Source organism: Prunus mume, linkage group LG2 (assembly GCF_029339155.1).
Source record: "Prunus mume cultivar Tortuosa linkage group LG2, ASM2933915v1, whole genome shotgun sequence".
Lineage (NCBI taxonomy): Eukaryota > Viridiplantae > Streptophyta > Magnoliopsida > Rosales > Rosaceae > Prunus > Prunus mume.
Window position 1 is genome coordinate 43,554,873 of NC_142699.1, and position 20,855 is coordinate 43,575,727.

At 39.0% G+C, this 20,855-nt stretch overlaps 1 long non-coding RNA gene and 2 pseudogenes across 1 annotated transcript; 2 read left to right on the forward strand and 1 right to left on the reverse strand.

Annotated features, from left to right (window-relative positions):
* Positions 1-1,791: 1,791 nt before the first annotated feature.
* LOC148920460 (uncharacterized) lies at positions 1,792-4,479 on the forward strand (annotated as a pseudogene).
* A 3,446-nt stretch (positions 4,480-7,925) lies between these two features.
* LOC148920461 (uncharacterized) lies at positions 7,926-8,516 on the forward strand (annotated as a pseudogene).
* A 1,607-nt stretch (positions 8,517-10,123) lies between these two features.
* On the reverse strand, positions 10,124-10,578 carry LOC148920462 (uncharacterized). The gene is made up of 3 exons (XR_016123717.1): positions 10,465-10,578; positions 10,261-10,356; positions 10,124-10,176 (listed from the first exon to the last, which is right to left on the reverse strand). It is a non-coding gene; the product is annotated as an uncharacterized LOC148920462 (long non-coding RNA).
* Positions 10,579-20,855: the final 10,277 nt, after the last annotated feature.

The window sequence follows — 20,855 nt, forward strand, 5'->3', positions numbered from 1 at the left end:
ATCTCGATACGATCCCAAAGCTGCTCTACCTCGTCCTCAAAGATTCTCCTACTCCTTTACCCCCAGATTACCCAAAAAACTGCCATCATGGCGCAACCCTTCCTCTTTTATCACCAAAGAAGTTCAATCTAGCTTCAAGCACCGCACTATATGATGCGAAGCTACCCCACGTTAGTCCTGCCACCTGAAACAACTTAGCCCTCAGGGAAGAGGCAATAGGACAAAACAAAAACAGATGATCCACAGTCTCGCTATCATTACTAATCATATACCTTCAAATACAAACAAACCTATCATCACTGCGCATTAGAATATGTACCCGGCTGCCAGGCTCCTACATTACGCATTACCCTGTTGTACAACTGAGTCACTATGAACTCACCCACCACCTTCTCAGCAGCTGCTCAATCTCTCTGGGTCGATTAGATGAACTTCGGAAAACTTCTGTCATCCGCTGCTTGGCGTCCTTGACGGTGATCTTGTTGTCTACAAAAGAAATTTCAAGAAACAATAACTGATCCGTATGATTATAATATTGCACCCATTACTCTATCCAGATGACCCCAGAAATTTAAAACGAAAATTGAACCCCTAAACAGCTTACGCTCGTAGATCGTGAAGAATCGCAGAAGAAGCAAGGGAGAAATGTAGGCAAAGAGAAGAAGAAGGAAAAAGAAAATGAAAGAGAGGACATACGGAGATCTAGGGTCGACGACGGCGACGACGACGCCACGAATTCACGGCCATAGAGACAGACACAGAGAAGAAGACGGAGACAGAGGGAAGAGAAAAGGAGGAGGAGGAAAAGAAGAGAGAGAGAGAGAGAAGAAAGACAAAAAAGAATTTAAAAAAAGGCATGCGATGCAAAAAGGCCACATTTGTTTCTAATATTTATTCATCCCAAATACAATTAAATATTGGGAAATGACCCTCACTACCACCCCTTTGTTAATATTAACTAAAAATACCACCCATTCCCAATTTTTGTAAAACTATCACCTATAAATATAACATTATTGGCCACTTATTGCAAGTTCATAACTTTTGGTCTCTCTCAGCTCTGTCTCTCTCTCGCTCGCTCTCTCTCTGTGGCATAGCACTGCTTTCTCTTTGCTATAGGTCTATCGCAGCTCTCTCTCTCTTGGCTCTCTCTCTCTGTAGCACAACTCTCTGTCTTTGTCTTTGCTCTCTTTCTCATACCGCAGCTCTTTCTCTCTCTAGCTTCGTTATGTCTCTTTCTCCCCATATTCGGTCTTGCTCTCTGTTTGGAATCGCGAACCCCTCCCTTTAGGTATGTCTTCTGAATAGCTGGTTGCAACCGTGAAGCAGTAGTGGATTGCCGACCTCGAAAAGGTAGGGTTGATGGTTATTTTCTTTTAATATCAGTGGGATTATGTGAAATGGGTTACATTTTGATTGTTTGGGTCTGTGTGAAATTGGTTTTGGCTTTAATTGCTTTGGGTTAGGTTTTGTTGAATATCCATGCTCATTCATCTGGGTTTGTACCAATTGCACTTAGATTGGTGTGGATATGTGAATCTTGAAAGTTGGGATTTTCCATTTGATGTAGTAGATCTGTATAGTGTGATTCTGAATGTGTTACACCAGTGTTCCTCTTATTTTACTGTCGTATTCTTTGTTCTATTCTGTTATATTGCTGTTATATTGTATGGTTATTGTAGTTATATTGCTGTTATATTGTATGGTTATTGTGGTTATATTGCTGTTATATTGCTGTTATATTGCTGTTATATTGCATGGTTATTGTGGTTATATTGTGTTAATGAACTGTTGTTTTGTCATGGTCAGACATGGAGACAATTGTTATTCTCGTGTGCTACAATGGAAAATGGGTCACCTCGAAGAAGATGTGCAAATACGAAGGGGGTGACTCAAAAGGCTTAATAGTTCCACGGACCATCAAATTTGCTGAACTGTTGGACCGTGTGCATCAGATTGGTAATACAAACAGCAGGGAAGACAAGGTTTGCTTAAAATTCTCAGTTTTGGTGGCCTCGAATGAGTGGAAGCACATAAAGATTGAGGATGATGATGATGTCAATTTTTTTATGAAGTACAATTCTGAGGTAACACCTTCAAAACTAGCTCCCTTACTCGTGAGTATAGAAGATAAAGGACTCAGAAATGATGTAGTTGATAGTATGCATATCACGACAAATAGTAGTCGGATGGGTCGTTCTTCAGTTGCCATTGTTGAAAGCAATGAAGTAAGTTGGAATAATACAAATGGCAATGATGTGGGAGGTGAAGTAGGGACAGATTTTATGGATATGATTGATTTTAGCGAGGTGGAGGACATGCATGGTGGTGATAATGGTACTGAAAGAAATGAAGTGTCAGTGTACTCGCCTCCTATTTTGGGCTGCTTGAACACATCTGCCCAACCGCCAATAATGCGTTTAGGAGGAGAATCTGAACCCATTCGTGAACATTATTGGAATCAAATAGGTGAACAGAACCGGTACAATGAAGCCGGTGTAAATGATGGGGAAGCATATTTGGATAGCGGTGTTCGCTAGTGATTGAATCAAAATTACAAGGGGCAAATTTTCTCTAGTAAGAAAGCATTGTTGACGGAGTTACAGTTGACGGCAATAAGAGGCCATTTCGAATTTAAGGTGCAATTCTCCTGCACAAAGAGGTTGCTTGTGGTTTGTTGTCAACGTCCATGCCCATGGCGGGTCCGAGCATCGAGATTTGGAGAATACAGCTTCATGATTGTGAGGTGTACAACTGTCCATGAATGTGATTTGAGGTTCATAAGTGACAACCATCGTCAAGCAACCGCAGCACTTGTAGCCACTTCATGTAAAAGGAAGTTGAAGGATTCTCGGACAATATACACACCAAGTGACATTATGAGAGATGTGAAACACAACTTTGGTTTGAGAATCCATTATTCGAAAGCTTGGAAAGCAAGGGAGTTAGCTCTATTGTCCATTAGAGGATCAGCGGAGGAGGCATATTATATTCTTCCAGCTTATTGCTATGAATTGGAGCGTATGAATCCCGGCACAAAAACACACATCCAAACTGATGAGAACAATCACTTTGTGTATTTATTTATGGCGGTTGGCGCATGTATTAGAGGGTTTTGTTCTTCCATGCGCCCAGTGATAGCTGTGGATGCCACTCATTTAAAATCCAAGTACAAGGGTGTTATGTTTGTAGCAAATGCATTCGATGGTAATCGAAATATATATCCTCTTGCTTTTGGGATCGGGGATTTGGAGACGGATGCATCATGGCATTGGTTTTTCACTAAACTTCATGAAGCCATTGGTGAGTGTCCCAATCTTGTTATTATTTCTGATCGAAATGTTAGCATACAGAATGTGTGGAACAAAGTTTTTCCAACTGCGCAACATGGCATATGCTTTTATCATATGAAGGGGAACATGAAACGCACTTGCAAGTTGAAAAAGCGTGATCCAATACTTATGCACTTTGAGCAGGCTTCGAAATCTTATTCCATTGCTGAATTTGATTGTCATTTTCGCAAGATCAAGCGAAAGGAACATGTTGCTCAATATCTTGAAGAGGCAGGGTTACATAAGTGGTCTAGAGCTCACATGGATGGACGCCGCTACAATGTAATGACAACAAATATTGCGGAGTCAATCAACTCAGTCCTTAGGTTTGCAAGGACGCTGCCAGTGGTTCATTTGATAGGGGAAATTATGAATCTCCTTGTCAAATGGTTCACCGAACGTCGTGAGTTGGCTTTGAAGTGCACAACAACATTGTGCCCCAATTTTGGAGAGAAGAAGTTGAGGAACAGGTTGGAGGATGCTGCAAGGATGAATGTGGTTAAACCGAATAATGCACAGTTTCATGTTTTGGACGGTCATATGGATGGCCTCGTAGATTTGACGAACAACACTTGCAGTTGTAGAAAGTTTCAGCTTGAGCAGCTTCCTTGCAAGCATGTAGTTGCAGTTTGCCGCTTCTTGAAAGTAAATGTATACTCAAAGGCTTCTCGGTATTACACTCGAAAACCTGGATGGATGCTTATTCGGATAGCATCTACCCGATACAGCCTCACGGAATGTGGGATATTCCCGAAGATGTTCGAAGTCGAGTTGTGCTGCCTCCCATTGCAAGGGTCATGCCAGGCAGACGAAAGAAGATAAGAATTCCCTCGCAAGGAGAGGGCACCATTAGAAGAAAGTGCTCAAGGTGTGGTTCCGCAGGCCACAATAAAAGCACCTGTAAAAACACTATTCCAGTGCGCAATGTATCTTAGACAATATGATTTCTGTTGCTTTGGTAGGTCATGTCAACTTTACTTTTATTTGTGGTGGGTTTCGTGTTATGTTCAATGGGAATTCTTTTACATTTGCATAATGTGGGTTTTGCTACAGCATGCTGTATTGCGTCCAGATTGCCATTCTATTGTACATATATTGCACTGGTATTGCTTCCATATTGCTATTAAAATTTGAGTGCGAAATTAAAGGGCCTGGAATGTAATTCCAAATGGATCCAAAACATTCAAGTTGTTTGAATTCCTTTATGACACAGTTACCGTGATACTCCGACTATACCTTCTTGTGATTACAAATTCGGCCGATGCATAGGCCACATGTGGGCCAAATACAAGGTGAAATGTCCTATGTGTTTGACTACATATCGTTGTTGAAGGAGCATTACGAATGTTAACCCCAATACATTGCTCATGTCCAATGGATAATTTAGGGGTTGAAAGAGGAAGGAGCATGAGGTTTTGGGGTGTCATGTTTCTGTAATTTAGGGGGATGTGATGGTGCTACAAGGCATGCATTATATATATAGAGTTCATTTTGAAGGTCTGTAATTGTTTGGGGGTGGTGGAAACCCACCTAATCCGGGCACGGGATATTGATTGGCACGAGGAGAATACGGTCGGCTGAATGCTCTCTAAAATCGCAGAATCGGGTTTTGTTCGGAAGGGCTGGAAACTCAAAGTTGCGCCAAGGTTTTTCACGGGCATGACCAAAAGTTGGGCATACAAGATGGCCTCACACCGAATGGCCGCCGAATTGAAGACCGCAATGCGTAATTGGAAGATCTGCAAATGGTGTAATGAATATGCGGCCGGGTGTGATGAATAGGCAAGGTGCGAATTGAGGAGTTCGAGTCGGGCAGACTGGAAGACTGCAGCAGTTGGAGGAGTTCGTAGCGGGCAGAATTGGAAGACCGCACGGAATGGAGGAGTTCGAGTCGCGCACTGGAAGACCGCAAATGTAACTGGAGGAGTTCGTCGCGCAGAATTTTAAGGGATGTATAATTCATCCTTTTTCCAGGTTGTAATTACTTTTATTTTTTGTATTTTTGTATTTTTTTGGACCAAATAATTTTAAAAACATTCTGATGACTACGTACTGTAATATGATCATATTGTAACCCTATCACTACTCTATTGCACTCTTATTGACATAATATTGCCATTATACGCATGTTTATTGTATAGTTATTGCTGCTATATCGCCACTCAACTGGACACCGATAAACTGTATACGCACAAAAACAAAAAGAGGCATCATCATTCCATAAAATACTATTTCCAAACTTACATAATACAACAACATTCGACCAAAAAAAACATAATACAACAACAGGCCACCCCATCGTTACATAATACAAAAAGAGGCGACCTCATAGTTCCATTTCCCTGCTATTGACAAATTTGAAGTTGCATACTCTTCAATCATGCGACCACGACCCATGAAATTCATGACCCCGCCACACCATGTTGTCCAGTTTCACCGGATCCACTATTTTTGCAAACTTACAAAATAGTTCAATCCGCTTCCACGCCTTGTTGCTTCAACTTGGCCATTTCTTCTGATTCCTTGAATACCATAATTGCAGTGGCAGGGGCAATTTCAATTTTTCCTTTAATTGCCTTTATATGTAGGAGATGCATGCGGGCATGATAACGAGAGCGAATTGTGCGGTTTTTTATGACACCCCATCTAGCTTGGCCCTCCACAATTTTTGAAACTATGTCTGCATGGAGATTTTTCCAAAACATTGTATTGCCTCGACATTGCTGCATGCCATGGACCAAGTCTGCAGTGAGTGAATTGGGTGACTTGCCTTCTGTTTCACTCTTCCCTCCTTCAGTAATTGAAATCGTTTGGTTTGGTGTGAGGTTATGGTCCATGGTCTTCGATATTTATTGTAGGCTGGTGTACGACTTAATTGGAAATAAAGGGGTCTAAATGCGATGGGAGGGAAACCGTGGGGAAGGTAATGGCTGCAGTTAATGTGATGGAAGTGTTCATTTCAAACAGCTAGGTTGATTAATATAGGCAGCCTTTAATGACCTGGAGTAACTGAGAGAGTTATTGGGGAGGAATGAGGGGGAGTAATTGGCGGGAGGAATGAAGGGGAGTAATTATGGAGGGATTGGCGGAGTCTTAGGCGGATAGTATTGGGCGGAGTTATTACCATTCACTGTATGACTTTTCTAATATATTTCTATTTTGGATGTTCCGAACTTGGTAATTTTCCCATTATGTAATTCAAATAAGGGATTTGCCTATTTGGCTAATTGACCAACTCATTCAAATTGACCAATATGGTTATTGTCTTATTTCTCATTTCAACAATCTCAATTCGTTTCCATGTTTCCATTTTTCATATTTTCCTATTTTCCATGTGTCATCCAATTTTTCATTATTTGTGCCTATTTTTCCTATTTCCCATTTTCGTATTTTGCAATTTCCCAAGTTTCCTTTTATACTATTTCCAGTTTTCCAATCTTTTCAATGTTCCTATTTTCCCATTATGTAATTAAAATAAGTTGCCTACTTTGCCTAATTGAGAAAGTAAATACAATTGTCCAATATGGTAATTGTTTTATTTCCCATTTCCACAATTTCAATTCGTTTCCAATTTACCTATTTTCCACGTGTCCCTGTTTCCTATTTCCATTTATCCAATTTTCTGTTTTTGTCCAATGATCCAATTTGCTTTTTTCCAATTGCCCTATTTGCTAAGTTTCCTTTTTTTCCTATTTCCAATTTTCCAATTTGCTAACTTTCCTTTTGTTCGATTTCCAATTTTGCTATTTTCAAAGTTGCCTTATTTCCTAATTTCCAATTATCCAGTTATCCAATAGTCCAATAGTCCAATTATCCAATTTTAAATTTTCCAATTTGCGAATTTGCCTATTTTCCAAGTGTCCTTTTTTCCTATTTCCTATTTCGATTTTTCGAATTTTCATGTTTTCAGAGTTTCCTTTTTTGCCTTTTTCCTATTTTCCAAGTTTCCTTTTGTTCAATTTCCAATTTTCCAATTTTCCAAGGGTCTTTAGTTTCCAATGACCCAATTTTTGAAGTGTCCTTTTATCCTATTTCCTAGTTTCCTGTTTAGAATTTTCCTTTTTTCCTATTTCCACTTTTCCAAATTTCCAAGCTTCCATTTTTTTGTATTTTCGTATTTTCGTATTTCCAATTTTCCTTTTGTTCTATTTCCAATTTTCCAAGTTTCCTTATTTCTCATTTTCCAAGTTTGCACTTTTGGTAATTTGCTATTTTGCTATGTTCCACTTTACTGTTCTGAAATTCGCAATAAATGCTTAGTTACATGGTCCTAGTTTGGGTTCAAATCCACAATTTCCAATTTCCCATGAAGGTTAGCTTTTTTCCGTTTCTCAGCCCATTTTATTGTTGTTAATGTAATGCTCTACTGCTGTGAATTACACCCAACGAGTTAATGGTCTACTTTGCAATCCCATCAATTGAATGCACCACCTACATACCGAATGTACTTCATATCAATTCCTACATATAACTCAACCTTCCTATCAATAATTGCAACTTAGCCAACTTCTTCAACCTCAGAAAGGTAATGAGTCGTACTCAAATGCAAACATTCAGTCGCCAGGTGTGAATTGTCCCCATCAATAGTTCAAGATGTCGGATGTACGCCCTCCAAACGAGCATGGCAGTTACCCGGGGGACCAGCCATGGCATGTGCCATTCCCATCTCCACCTCCGACTCCCAATCATGATCCCACTTCATCTGGAAGTGAGGCTGAGAGCAGTGATCCGCTTGACAAAATCTCAGCCGTCAAGCACGACCTCCAATATTTGTCTAAGGCAACAGATTGGTGGGAGACTAAATGTGATATTCATGGCCAAGTTATGGGAAATTTGGCCAACAAGTTGAACAAAGCATATGCTCGAGAAGTGAAGCAAACTTTAAAAGCAAACAGTCGGAGCAAAGAGTTAGAGTCGTTGAAGTTGAAATTGAAGAGATAAAGAAAATGCCGTTGAAAAATTCACCAAATCTGAAGAATTTAACCATGAAATGGTTGAATGTTTCAACAACGGCTTCGAAATGTTTCGAGATTATGCGTCGGTCATTTCACCAGACTACAATTGGAGTGAAATTGATGTACCGTGTCCGGTGTGAATATGGGTGCTGAGGGAATGGCTCATCATAGCCTCGTGCATGCAGCGAGGAGAAAGCACAAAGACATTGATCTTTTCATGGACCTGTAGTAAGGGTAAGTGCTGCTGCAGTTCATCTCACCCGAGTACATGGATGTTTTGGTGCCTTCGTTTTTCCTTCGCGGAATAGGATTGTTAAGGTTCGGAGGCGATTTGGTTTGCATCTGTCAAATGTAGTCGTACTTTTTGATGTGTGTGTATTCTATGTAGATTGACTTCATATTGCTGTTATATTGCGTGTATATTGCTTAATATTGCCTTGGTATTGTATACATATTGTATGTATATTGCTTAATATTGCCTTCGTATTGTATACATATTGTATGTATATTGCTTTATATTGTATTGGTATTGCATACATATTGCATGTATATTGCCACCATATGAGAAGTATATTGTGATCATATGCCACATCACACACTTGAAAGCAAATACCCCTCATGTTTTCTTATGCCAATGCAAGCTGAATACAAAGGTTGGTTCTGAGTCATAATGAATGAGCAAGCAAAACAGGAATAAACACAAATCCATACATTTTTTCAGCAACAAGACATAAGCTCCTAAATAAAGTAAGAAAACTGCCTGAAGTATTACGATCAAGTCAGAGAATGAACCATTCTTAAGCATCCATACACAGGAACTAAAAAAAGCATCCAAAACCAGCAACTATAAAAGCATCCATTAACACCAACTATAACAGCATCCATAAAGAGCAACTACAAAAGCATCCATAAACAGCAACAATATTTACATATGGAGGTGTCCAAAATAGTTAACCTTCAAAATCGAAACAGTGTGTGTGCCATGTAAGGCAATTAGCCACTGCTTCTAGATTGTACAATATTACACCTCGCAATACTAACAAAACCAACTAGCTATGGCAAAAAGGTAGGATTACAAGCGAAAGTAGGGCCAGCAAAGCTTCCACGTCTACATCTTCATACAAAGGAGTTCCTAACATAAATAATGAGCAAAGTGAATTAACCAGTCATAAGTCGCACTGAGGTCAATTGACAAACATTAAGAAATTTACCTCATAAATATGCCTCCCCCCTTAAACCCTCTATTGCAAGCTTCAGTCGGTAATATTTGATCTTCGACGGGTCAATTTTATGCACCGAAGCCCAAAGATCCGAGATGCTCGATGAATTGAACGGTCATGATTCCGCAAGACGTATGTGAGGCCAATAAGTTGGAAAATGACAACTGCATTTATATAAAAATTTGAAAAAATTAACTAAAATGAACTACATTCACAATTCTTACCCATCTCGTTGTTGTGGCACACCTCCAATGATGCAAACTGAGAATGGCGTAAAGCTCGACATCTGCAGCCCCTTTTGCTTCACCTCTTCAACCTCTGATTCTTCATAAAACTTCATATTGTAGAGCACGCGTGCAAGCGATCGCTAACAAAGCTGCGAAGTATGTAACCACTTCAAGGTTTGGTATATTCAACATAGGAGTCATACACGGTTGCAGTTTGTCGATTTAAATCAATTTCGATTGCAACCCAATGGGACTCTCGAAGATTATATGGAAAATAGACTTTGCGGACTTTTTTCCAAGATTGGGCATAGCCGTGTTGCCACGTACCATTCACAAAGTGATGTACATTCTTCAGCTTGTTGGCTGGAAAGTCATGGTGTTGACGCAATGCCTTCTTCGATCCACGTGTCTTGCCAGTCGCTTTTAACGGCTCTAGGAATTGCTGCAGACGTTGAAATGAAACCATATTACACAATGACAACCAAAAGCAAATGAAGCAGTGAATGTAACATGGTAAAAAGTGTACCTGCAAGGCATAATCTGCCGTTGTCCAGTCGGTTCCAAATAGCAACGGATGAGAGAGTTGCCGTTTGCGGATAAGAAAGGTTGCCATTTCCAGGTGCTGAAAGTTGACATATAATATGAGCACATTTTCAGACAATTGTACACTTACAAAAGGAGAGAAAACAATTGAATTATCATAAAAAAGAAGAGATGTGTGTATTTTTACCCTTGAGCTAATCCATGCCGTTTCATCGATGAGTTTATAGAAAAAATCAGCGCCCACGGAAAATGCTTCAAGCTGCACCTGCACACTACAAAAGGCAAACTTGCAACCGTTACGCATTTGACTGATCTCATCATTCGACTTCGGTAATGACAAATATTCAGATGCATATTAATACGGCTTGGATTGATTTCAAGGTCAAGAATCCGAACTCGATATCATTTTTCCACGAGCAGTAAAATTCTATTATCGCTTTCACATCTTCAATGGGCAGCGTTTTGATGGATCAAAAGATGGCGGGTTGCAAGATCCGACGCCATTGTCCTCTTCTTCCTCAAAGGATCAGAAATGGACTTAATAATGTCCGGCCGGGCGCTCTCGTTTACACCCTTTACCTTCCACTTCTTTTTTTTCAACACTTAAACTACCTTCTTCATCGCCAGCCATACTAATTGTAGGTATACTTGGAGGATTCATCGGAGCTGCCGATGGCACACTGTCAGCTCTTTTCCAATCTTCTAACAAAAACATAAGTCTTTGGCAGATTTCACCACACCCGCCACATCTTCCGGTCGGCAGCCTTCGGATTGTGCATGCGCAGTGCTTCATGCACTTGTAAGTCAGGAACTAGAGTGACCATGGCTGCGGAAGGTTCGGCTCCATCACTGGGGACTTGTGTTTCCATTGCTGCCGGTTTTGTAGGCGGACTGACATTGTCATGTAATGGCGACAAGTCATTGTCGCCTCCTTCCTTCATACGAGGAGTACCCAGGTCCTCACGTCCTTCCCAAGCTTCTTTCACCCCACCATCTTGTTTTCGCAGCTGCTCTATCTCCACCTTAAAATAATGCTCCATTGCAGCAAGTGTGTTGCGGAAATCCTCGACACACTTGTTATTTCTTTCAACTTTGGATGACTCTTCCAGATGCTTCTTCCAACTCAGCCACTGCACTATGGAGGGCCTGATTTGAACTGAAACTTTGGAGAAGTCATCCTTCATCCTTTGAAAGTCACGCTCAAAGTGCGAACTCCGCTGGACGCTTATTTGACCCTCGCATTCAGCTTGGAATGCAAGTGTTACAATATTGGAATAAAATATATCCGAACAAAACAACAGCTAATTTCCTATTGTATTATGACATATATCTTGGAAAATAGGTAATGCTTGCCTTAGAAGACGACTGAAGGCTTGCAGTTTCTTCAATGTCCTCATCTTTTTCTTCATCGAGGCAGACGTGTTGGTTTTGTGTTCAGCCATCGCTAAACAATCAACAAGTTCTTCAAGCTGTTGTCAACACTGCCACCCCAAGTCCAATACGGGCTGCTTCACCATGTATGGCCGAATAAGTTGCACATCAACCTGCAATTTACGCAGACAATAGACATATCAGTAAACTGATTATATTAGATTTTCATATGCCTAAGATTATCATTACAAACTGAACTAACCTCACGGTTCTCGAATACTTGGCTCATTAGCTCAAAAAACGCGCCAAGTGTTGCTCCTCCAATGTAGTATACGAGGGATGTAGGCATTATGTTCGTGCACCACCAAATGTAGTGCAGCCAACGCTGGAAATACCTCGTAAGCCCAAATCTGGTATGAGGAAGAAAAGCCTTAGAGATCACATGCTATAACCTTAAATAGGGAATGAAAAGCCAAGAATACAATAAAGATAAATAATTAGCATGTATTAATTGCAGTCTAAACCTTGCCGTATGATTGACAAAAGTTAAAAGAAATACAGCCATCTAGAGATGCAGAGGCTAAAAGTGGTTCGGGCCACATTAGTCATTAGTCTGTTAGAATTCTCAGTTTGTATATGTATTTTCAGATTAGGAAGAGATGTATTTTCTGGAGATTTTAGCTAGAGACAATGAAGAGAAATGAGGAAGGCAATCATGTTGTATTGAATTCTTACAATCTGCAGCTATATAGTGTGTCCGAAGAGAGAGAAATGTGATTCTCTTCTAATGTAATTACAACTGTCACCTTATTAGGTGCTTACACGTGTCATACCAAATCTAAGCTACAGAATCCACCTAGACTATGATCTAATGGTTCTCATTACATCATTTAAAATAGACAGAATGAAAATAGAAAATGACTTCTCTAAGAAATCAAAGTAATGTGATTATTTCAACAGATGTGATTATATTTCAAATAAATCAAAGTAATGTGATTATATTTCAAATGTAAATCAAAAGTGTAATGTGAGATTATATTTCAACAGAAATCAAAGTGTAATGTGATTATATTTCAACACTAAGAGCATTCAACACAAATCAGGAAAAAAGATTATTTCCTAATATCCAATATCCCCCACTTACATAAAGGAGTGAAAATGTAAACTTGTTTTTCTGACAACTTATTTCTATAATGAGGTAATTAGTGTTAACTTAGGGTTGTTGATAGAAAAACACGGGGCTCATCATCAATATTAATGATAAAATATTCAGCAAAATCAGAATAATATTACTAATTAAATAAAATAAAACCTTCTGTCCATTTTCTATTCTTGAATTCCCTTCTACCCCTGACCCCCTCCCTTGAATGTTTCTCCCCTTTCCCATCAATTTTTTAACTTTGCAAATTATTTTATTTGTTTGTAGAATTCATTTTTTAAATACCATAGCCGCCGTAGATACAGCCACCCAATTTGCTCTCTCTCTCTCTCTCTCGCTCTGCCTCTCTCACACAAAATATCTACCAACACACACACACAAATGTAATATCATTAGTCAAAAGAATCACAAAAACAATAAAGGGATGAGTTCCTTTTATTCGCCTTCATCCTTCAACAACTAAACCAATGAATCCCCCAAATAAGTAATAATTACAGAAAATAAACATGAACAAATGATGTTTTGCTCCTCCAATGCAAGCTTCTCCTAATCTCTCTCTCTCTCTCTCTCTCTCTCTCTCTCTCCCATTACTGTAAACAAATGATATTTAACTTCAACAGAATCGAAATGTGCTCACCCAAGTGCAAAGGCAAAACCCTTCAGGTGGTACTCTCTTGGTCTACCAACGCCGTTGTCTTTACTTGCTTTTAGATTTGTTTGTTTTCGCTTTTGGGCCCTTTCACTACTGTAATCGCACACAGGTTCTCTCAAGAAGGACGATTTGTCTCGCATAAGACACACAGCCCCATGGATATTTCCCAAAATCTTCAAGGTCTTCCGCCAACTTCAAATATCGCATGTCAATGTGGACATGTTTTTCACTGCCCAACAGCACAAACACAATGGTATACAAAGCCGAAGCTTCAATGCATCATCCGTGATCAGCGCAATATGAAGGCTTTTTCTAATTCCAACAGGCTCACTGTTTTATTGTTGCCAAAATACTTCCTTTTCAATGAGCAGCTTGTCACATCGAAGCGGAATAAAGGGAAGGTTTCCAAACCTTAGCCCTCGGACGGCGCAAAATTGCTGCGGTGTGAATTGATCACCTTATTGCCAACAATGAATTTGATCCCGTTCACTTGGGAAACAGTACCTTCGGATCAGCTTTCTCAGAACAATCCGTGTACAATTGGCGACGCCCACTTCGTGTCCTCGATGAGTAGGAGATGCCCAAAACAACTCTCTTCGAAGGTTCGTAGCTGTTGCTCACTGAATTTCTCTTTTATCGTACTTATTGCACTCTTTGTATGGGATAGCGCCAATGCTTTTCCTTGGAACTTATCTTCCTCTCCAATCATCAACTTAATTGGCGATACCATGTTTCCCTGCACGGCATTATTATTAAAAAAAATTCAGTCCGTTGCAATGTGGACAATAACAAGCAATACACAATTCAACGGCCTATTATAGGATATTAAGTGAAAATTAAACACAAATTACAGCACATGAACCACAATAAATTCCCACACTAAATATGCATCATAAAATGAAACTGAAAACACGCATCACAAACGAACCAATCCTACATGACAAATAGCAACTTGAGGCACTTCGTCATCCATAGCATGAAAATCAATCAGACCAATAGAAGTTTCATCCAAGCATGAAGTCATTCACAGTTAAAATACAGAAATTTGCAATCTCTCTAATTACTAAACTTCACAAAATCAGTCATAGGTTAGTGAAATGATCCTTTTCAAATGAAAACCGTACAAAAAGACAAACTAGTCAATAACAAATACAAAACCTACCTTAGAATCACTCGTTTTGCATGCACAGACCCGAATTGGAAATCGCAGAAACACCTAAACAAAAGCTCGAATTCTGTCTGTGAGAGGATTGAGAATGAGGAGGAAGTATGTGAAAAAAGTCGGAACCGAAACCAAGAATTTGGGTTTTTTGAGGCCCTGAAAGAGCAGAGAAGAAGAGAAAGACGTCCATTGAAAACATGAAAAGAGACGGAACTGAGAGATTGTTGAAGGGAGAGAGCATTTAACGAAGCAACCCTCTCTTTCACCTTCAAGAACCCCCTCAACAAACCCTAACATTGACTGCAAAGAGAGAAAGAGAGAGTGCCATTATATTTTCCCACTTCCTTCTTTTATATTTTCTCTTCACAAGGCTTCCTAAAAAATGCCATTAAACTACTTGTCTCTCACTCTGTTTTTCATGTGTCCTTCAAATTACTGGTCACTCACTCCAATTTCTGTCTCACAAGGATTTAAGTCTTTACCTTCCATGATCATTGACAATTAACTAAATATCTACGCATACATCTCCAAACACTGTGATAATCATGACAATTTAAGCTACAATAGGAATGTGCAGAGCAGTGTTTCAATTGTAACAATTCAACAAGAAGACAAGAGAAACAATTTATTGACTTCAACGATAATGTCATGGAACATCCTATCAATTAGTGGCAACCACAATCATGACTCCAATATGCCCTCCTTTCAAATGTAAGGAAATTAATGACATTGGCACCATCCTTCATTTTTTTTCTAACAAAATCAGAGGTTTGTATGTATTGTATGTGTTATCAATATGAAAGATAAATGAATAAATAAACCATCAAAACTGTAAAAATGTTTCTTACACATGTACAATTAAAAAATTAAAAGTTCACCTCATAAACAGAGTTGTCTAACTATCCATAGACAAAAAAGACAAGCAAAAGCTTAAAGAGTTAGCTTATAGCAAAATCCATGGCCCCATTTCTAAACCACACCTGGTGGCATGTTCCCATCTTCACTCATTTCCCGCTTTGTTTTAAGCATACAATGATCAAGCACAAAACAAAGACTTTTAAAGAACTCATATTACACCACATATGGTTCTTGCCCTTTGTTTAGACATTGAATATTCATCCCCAAACTGAAATTCCAAATAATCACAAGAGAATATGAAAACATAGAGAACTTATCCATATCCAATATGCAAGCCCTTAAGTTAGCAAACAGAGTTAAAGCAAAACCAATTTTAGTGAAACCCCTAAACCCTATACCCATTTCAGAAAACCCACTAAACCAATTTCAGAGAAACCCCCAAACCCTAAACCAATTTCAAACAACCCCGCAACCAATTTCAAACAAACCCATAAACCCTAAGCCGTAAAAGAATTCCGATGAACAGTACCTGTTTGCTGTGAATGATGGCGTTGTTCTTCGATGCACGATTTCATGGGACAGAAGACAGGTTTAGAGTGACGAAGGCTGAGCGACGAGAGATGAGAGAGTTAGAGCTGAGAGACGAGAGAGTGAGAGCAGAGTGACCAGAGAGTGAAGATGAAGAGATTGAGCGACGGAGAGCTGATGGGCGGGAAGTCAATTTCAGAAAATGTGTTAGGAGAGCAATAAGGGTACAATAATTTTCTATTTATAGTTGATAGTTATAAAAAAATTGGGAAGGGATGGCATTTTTAGTTAAAATTATTAAAGGGGTGGCACTGAGGGTCATTTCCCTTAAATATTATTGTTATATCTATAAACCACAAGAGGGGTAATTTCTCCGGTTGTTAGAGGACTTGATCCTAAGGAGGAGGAGGAATGGGGTTCGAGGAATCATGAGGGAATGAATTTTTTGTAATATATGGCTTGTAAACTGTGACTGGTTTGGTTTAGGTAAATCGCCCAATTTCAAAACATCAAATTGTAAATTAAACCGATCAACGGTGTTTAGTTTGTATTGAAACCGAAATCAAATAAAAAGAAAAGGGATCAAATCAACCTGATTCCTTTAGTTCATTTGGTTTGTTAGGTTCTCGATCTAAATGCCCACCTCCTTTGGTTCGTTTGGTTTGTTAGGTTCTTGATCTAAATGCCCACCCCTAATTTATACTTATATAGAGAGAGGCTAGGCTCGACATCTCTTGGAAAGCGGACGATTAATAGAGAGAGAGATTTGAAAATGATTTAATTTAGAGGAATGAAAGTAGATTTTGCAAGTTTATTCCTTCTCTTTCCTCTTATCTCATGAGGGTATATATTTTTGGTAATATATGGCATGTGAATAGTGACCGGTTTGGTTCGGGGAAGCCGGTCAATTTCAAAACATCAAACCGTATACCGAACCGGATCAACCGATTTGGTTTGGGTTGAAATTGAAATTAAATAATACCAATAAATGAAAATAGGACCAAACCAACCCGATTGGTTTGTTTCGGCTGATTTGTCGGGTTCTCGGTCTAAATGCCCACACCTAATTTATGCTTATAGAGAGAGATGCTCGGCTCGACATCTCTTGGAAAGCGGACGCCCAATAGAGGGAGAGAGAGAGACATTTGAAAATTATTTAATTGAGAGAAATGTGAGTAGATTTTGAAGGGTGTACTCCTTTTCTTTTTCTTCTTATCTTTTGAGGGTTTTTTTGTTTTTTTGTTTTTTTTTGTTTTTTGTTTTTTTGTTTTATAATATAAGGCTTGTGAACAATGTAACGTTTGGTCTTGGGAACTAGTCATTTCAAAACATCAAACCGTAAACCAAATTGGATCAATCGGTTTGGTTTGGGTTGAAACCAAAATTAAATTTTAAAAATTTTAAAAAAAATACAGAACCAAATCAGTTTGGTTTAGGTAGTTTGTTGGGTTCTTAGCCTAATTGCCCACCCCTAATTTATACTTAGAGAGAGAGAGAGAGAGAGAGAGAGAGAGAGAGACCCGACCCAACATCTCTTGGAAAGTGGACGACCAATGGAGAGAGAGAGAGATTTGAAAAATATTTAATTTAGAGAAATGTGAGTAGATTTTAAAGGGTTTACTCATTTTCTCTTTCCTCTTATCTCATGCGGGTGTATATATATTATTTTATAATATATGGCTTGTGAACATCGTCCGGTCTAGTTTGGGTAAATTGGTCAATTTCAAAACATCAGACCGGATCAAACAATTTGATAAAAACCGTACCAAACTAACCCAATTGGTTTGGTTGGTCCATTTTTGTCGTTCCCTTCGCCCAATGCCCACCCCTAATTTGTGCTTATAGAGAGAAAGAGGCTCGGCTTGACATCTCTTGGAAAGCGGACGATTAATAGAGAGAGAGAGATTTGAAAATGATTTAATTTAGAGGAATGAGAGTAGATTTTGCAAGTTTACTCCTTTTCTTTTTCCTCTTTATCTCTTGCCCCCCTTTATAGATATATACATAATTCTGTTATTAATTTGAAATTTAACCAAGAAAAGGAAAATTAATATGTCCCACAAATGAAGTGAGAGAGAGAGAAATAGGCCTCTAGCAAATCATAGTTATCTGATTTGACAGAAAAAAAATCATATTTATCTGATTATGTTTTAATTCGAGGCATCACTTCATTTATGGGCATTTGGGTCATGACTCTATATTTTTAGATGTCCGTCTTAACCCTTTTTTTTTCTTTTATTGCACGTAAACTGTTGAGATTCTACTTCAAATCGCTTACTGTAGTAAGATTGCAAAGCACTTTTTGCTTCAAGTAGCAATTACTTTCTATCCAAGTACGATTGACTAATGTACCTATAGAAAAAAGCAAGGCTTACATATTACTTCTATTCTTTAATCTAGCTAATTTAAAATATTTGACAGTCCCATGACAAGTATCTTGTGCCACTTTATCTTCAATGGTTTCTCAATTTTATCATGATTTTCTTCTTCCAACTCAAGGTGTTCGGGATCTTTTTTTCTTTTCGGTTACAAGGAGGGCCGAAGCCAAAGAGAAAACCAAAAAGAAAACTACACTGGGACAAGCCTAGTAGTGGTCATCCTAACAGAGTCATTTGCCAAAAGGCTTACAATAGAAGGAGGGGGAAGATCAACAACATGATAACCCAAATTGGAACTTTGACCCATATGAGCTATATGGTCAGCAACAATGTTTTGTTCTCTATAAATATGAGAGATGGAACACTCCTAGTCATGCAAAAGCATGTCTTTGCAACTATGGATGAGGCTAGAGAGAGGGTGACTAGGCCTAGTCTCTCCATTAATTAAGGAGACAGCAGTAAAAGAGTCACATTCCACTTTAATTCTTTGGATACCTTCGTTCCACATAAAGAGTAAACCTCTAAAAACACCCCATAATTCAGCTTCAAGGATTTTACCACACCCCAAATTTGTGATCCATCCACCCTTAGAGTCCCTTATGATGCCTCCAGCACAAATAGATCCCATCTCACCAACTGCCATCCACATTAATTTTAAAACAGCCAGCACAAGGAGGAGACCAATGTAACTTAAGAATTTGTTTGGAAGTCTTAGAATTCCTGGAGCAGTTAGCCACCTGCCACTCCCTAGTAAATTTTATGATTGGAATGTGGGGCCAATGAGGAGGAGTAAAGTTGACATCAAACACTTTCTTACATCGCTATTTCCAACAAAACCACAGGGAGGCCAAGAATAGAGAGGACCAAAGGATACCTTGCATGCAACTGAAACTAGCCTTAATATTGATGAAAAGCCAGTCCTTAAAATCCATAGAGAAAGAGTAAGCAATTTGATTAGGAATACCAATGGAATTCCACATTCTAGCCGCATGACTACACCTGCGAAAAAGATGGTCCAAGAACTCCATGGAAACATTGCAACAAGGGCAATTAGGATTGGAAGCTAAGTTCCTTCTTACACGTTGGACATTGGTTAGAAGCTTACCTTGAAACAGAGGCAAACAAAGGTTTATATCTTTGGAGGAACATGCAGCTTCCAAATAGTATCCCAATTCCAAGTATGATTAGTCTCCTTAGTAAACAAAGAGAGATAAGTCGTTTTCACCGAAAATTCACCATTGGAGGTAAGCAATATACAAGAGTCCGCCTCAGTATGATTCAACCTTGCATGAATACAATGATTTTTCTGCACCATATCCAAGGGGAGACAACCGGCCCAAGCAAATCATCGGAAAGGGAAATAGTGTCGAAGTTCTTAAGAGGCCCACAACCTGCCCAATTATCTTTCCAAAACAAGATATTGTCACCATTACCAACTCTCCATTTAAGCCCTTTAGAGACAATTTGAGAACCAAATAAAATACCTTTCCAAGTACTAGAGCAATTAAGGAATTTGAGATTTGGGGCATAAAGCAAACTTTGATCTTTTAGATACTTACCATTAAGAACTTGAGACCAAAGACCCTGATCCTTTTGGACAATTTTCCAACCAGTCTTGGCAAGTAAAGCCTAGTTCATACAATGGGTCTTTTTTATGCCTAGACCACTGAAGCTCTTAGGTTGACAAATAGTGTCCCAATTAACAAGGTGAATTTTAGTTTTATCACTAGTATAACCCCACAAAAAATCCCTGTCAAGCTTATCAAACTGGTTGCAAGTAGACATGGGAACATCAATAGTTTGCATAGTATAAATTGGAATAGCTGAGGTAACAGCATGCAAGTAAGTTAATCTACCTGCCATAGATAAAGTGTGACTCTTCCAGGAAGCCAATCTACGCTGCACTTTGTCAACAATCCCAGAGTAAGTATCCTTGGTAATTCTAGACTGGATCAAGGGAACACCAAGATAATTTCCAAGACAATCAGTAACGGGAGACCCACAAATATTAGCAATAGTAGAAGCAATCCCGGAATCAGTATTAGGAAAGCAGCAAATTCTGGATTTATCAAAATTAACTTGCTGACTCGAGGCACCACAAAATAAATCCAAACAATGCTTCATAAGCTTAGCTTGGTGGATAGAGGCTTCCCCAAATAAAATAAGGTCACTAGCAAAGAAGAGGTGGGATATAGCAGGACCATTTCTGGCAACCTTATCAGACTTCCAAGTTCCAGAGGAAACATGATCATTGATAATATGGGAACATTTTTCCATGCACAGAACAAAGATGTAGGGGGAGAAGTGGTCACCTTGTCTGATCCCAACACTAGGAGAGAATCTTCCAGTAAGCTCACCATTGAGAATGGCTTGGTATCTGACAGACTTAATGCACTGCATGATAAGAACAAGTAATTTACCTCTAATCCCAATTTCCCATAGCACATCATAAATGAAATCCCATGAAGTC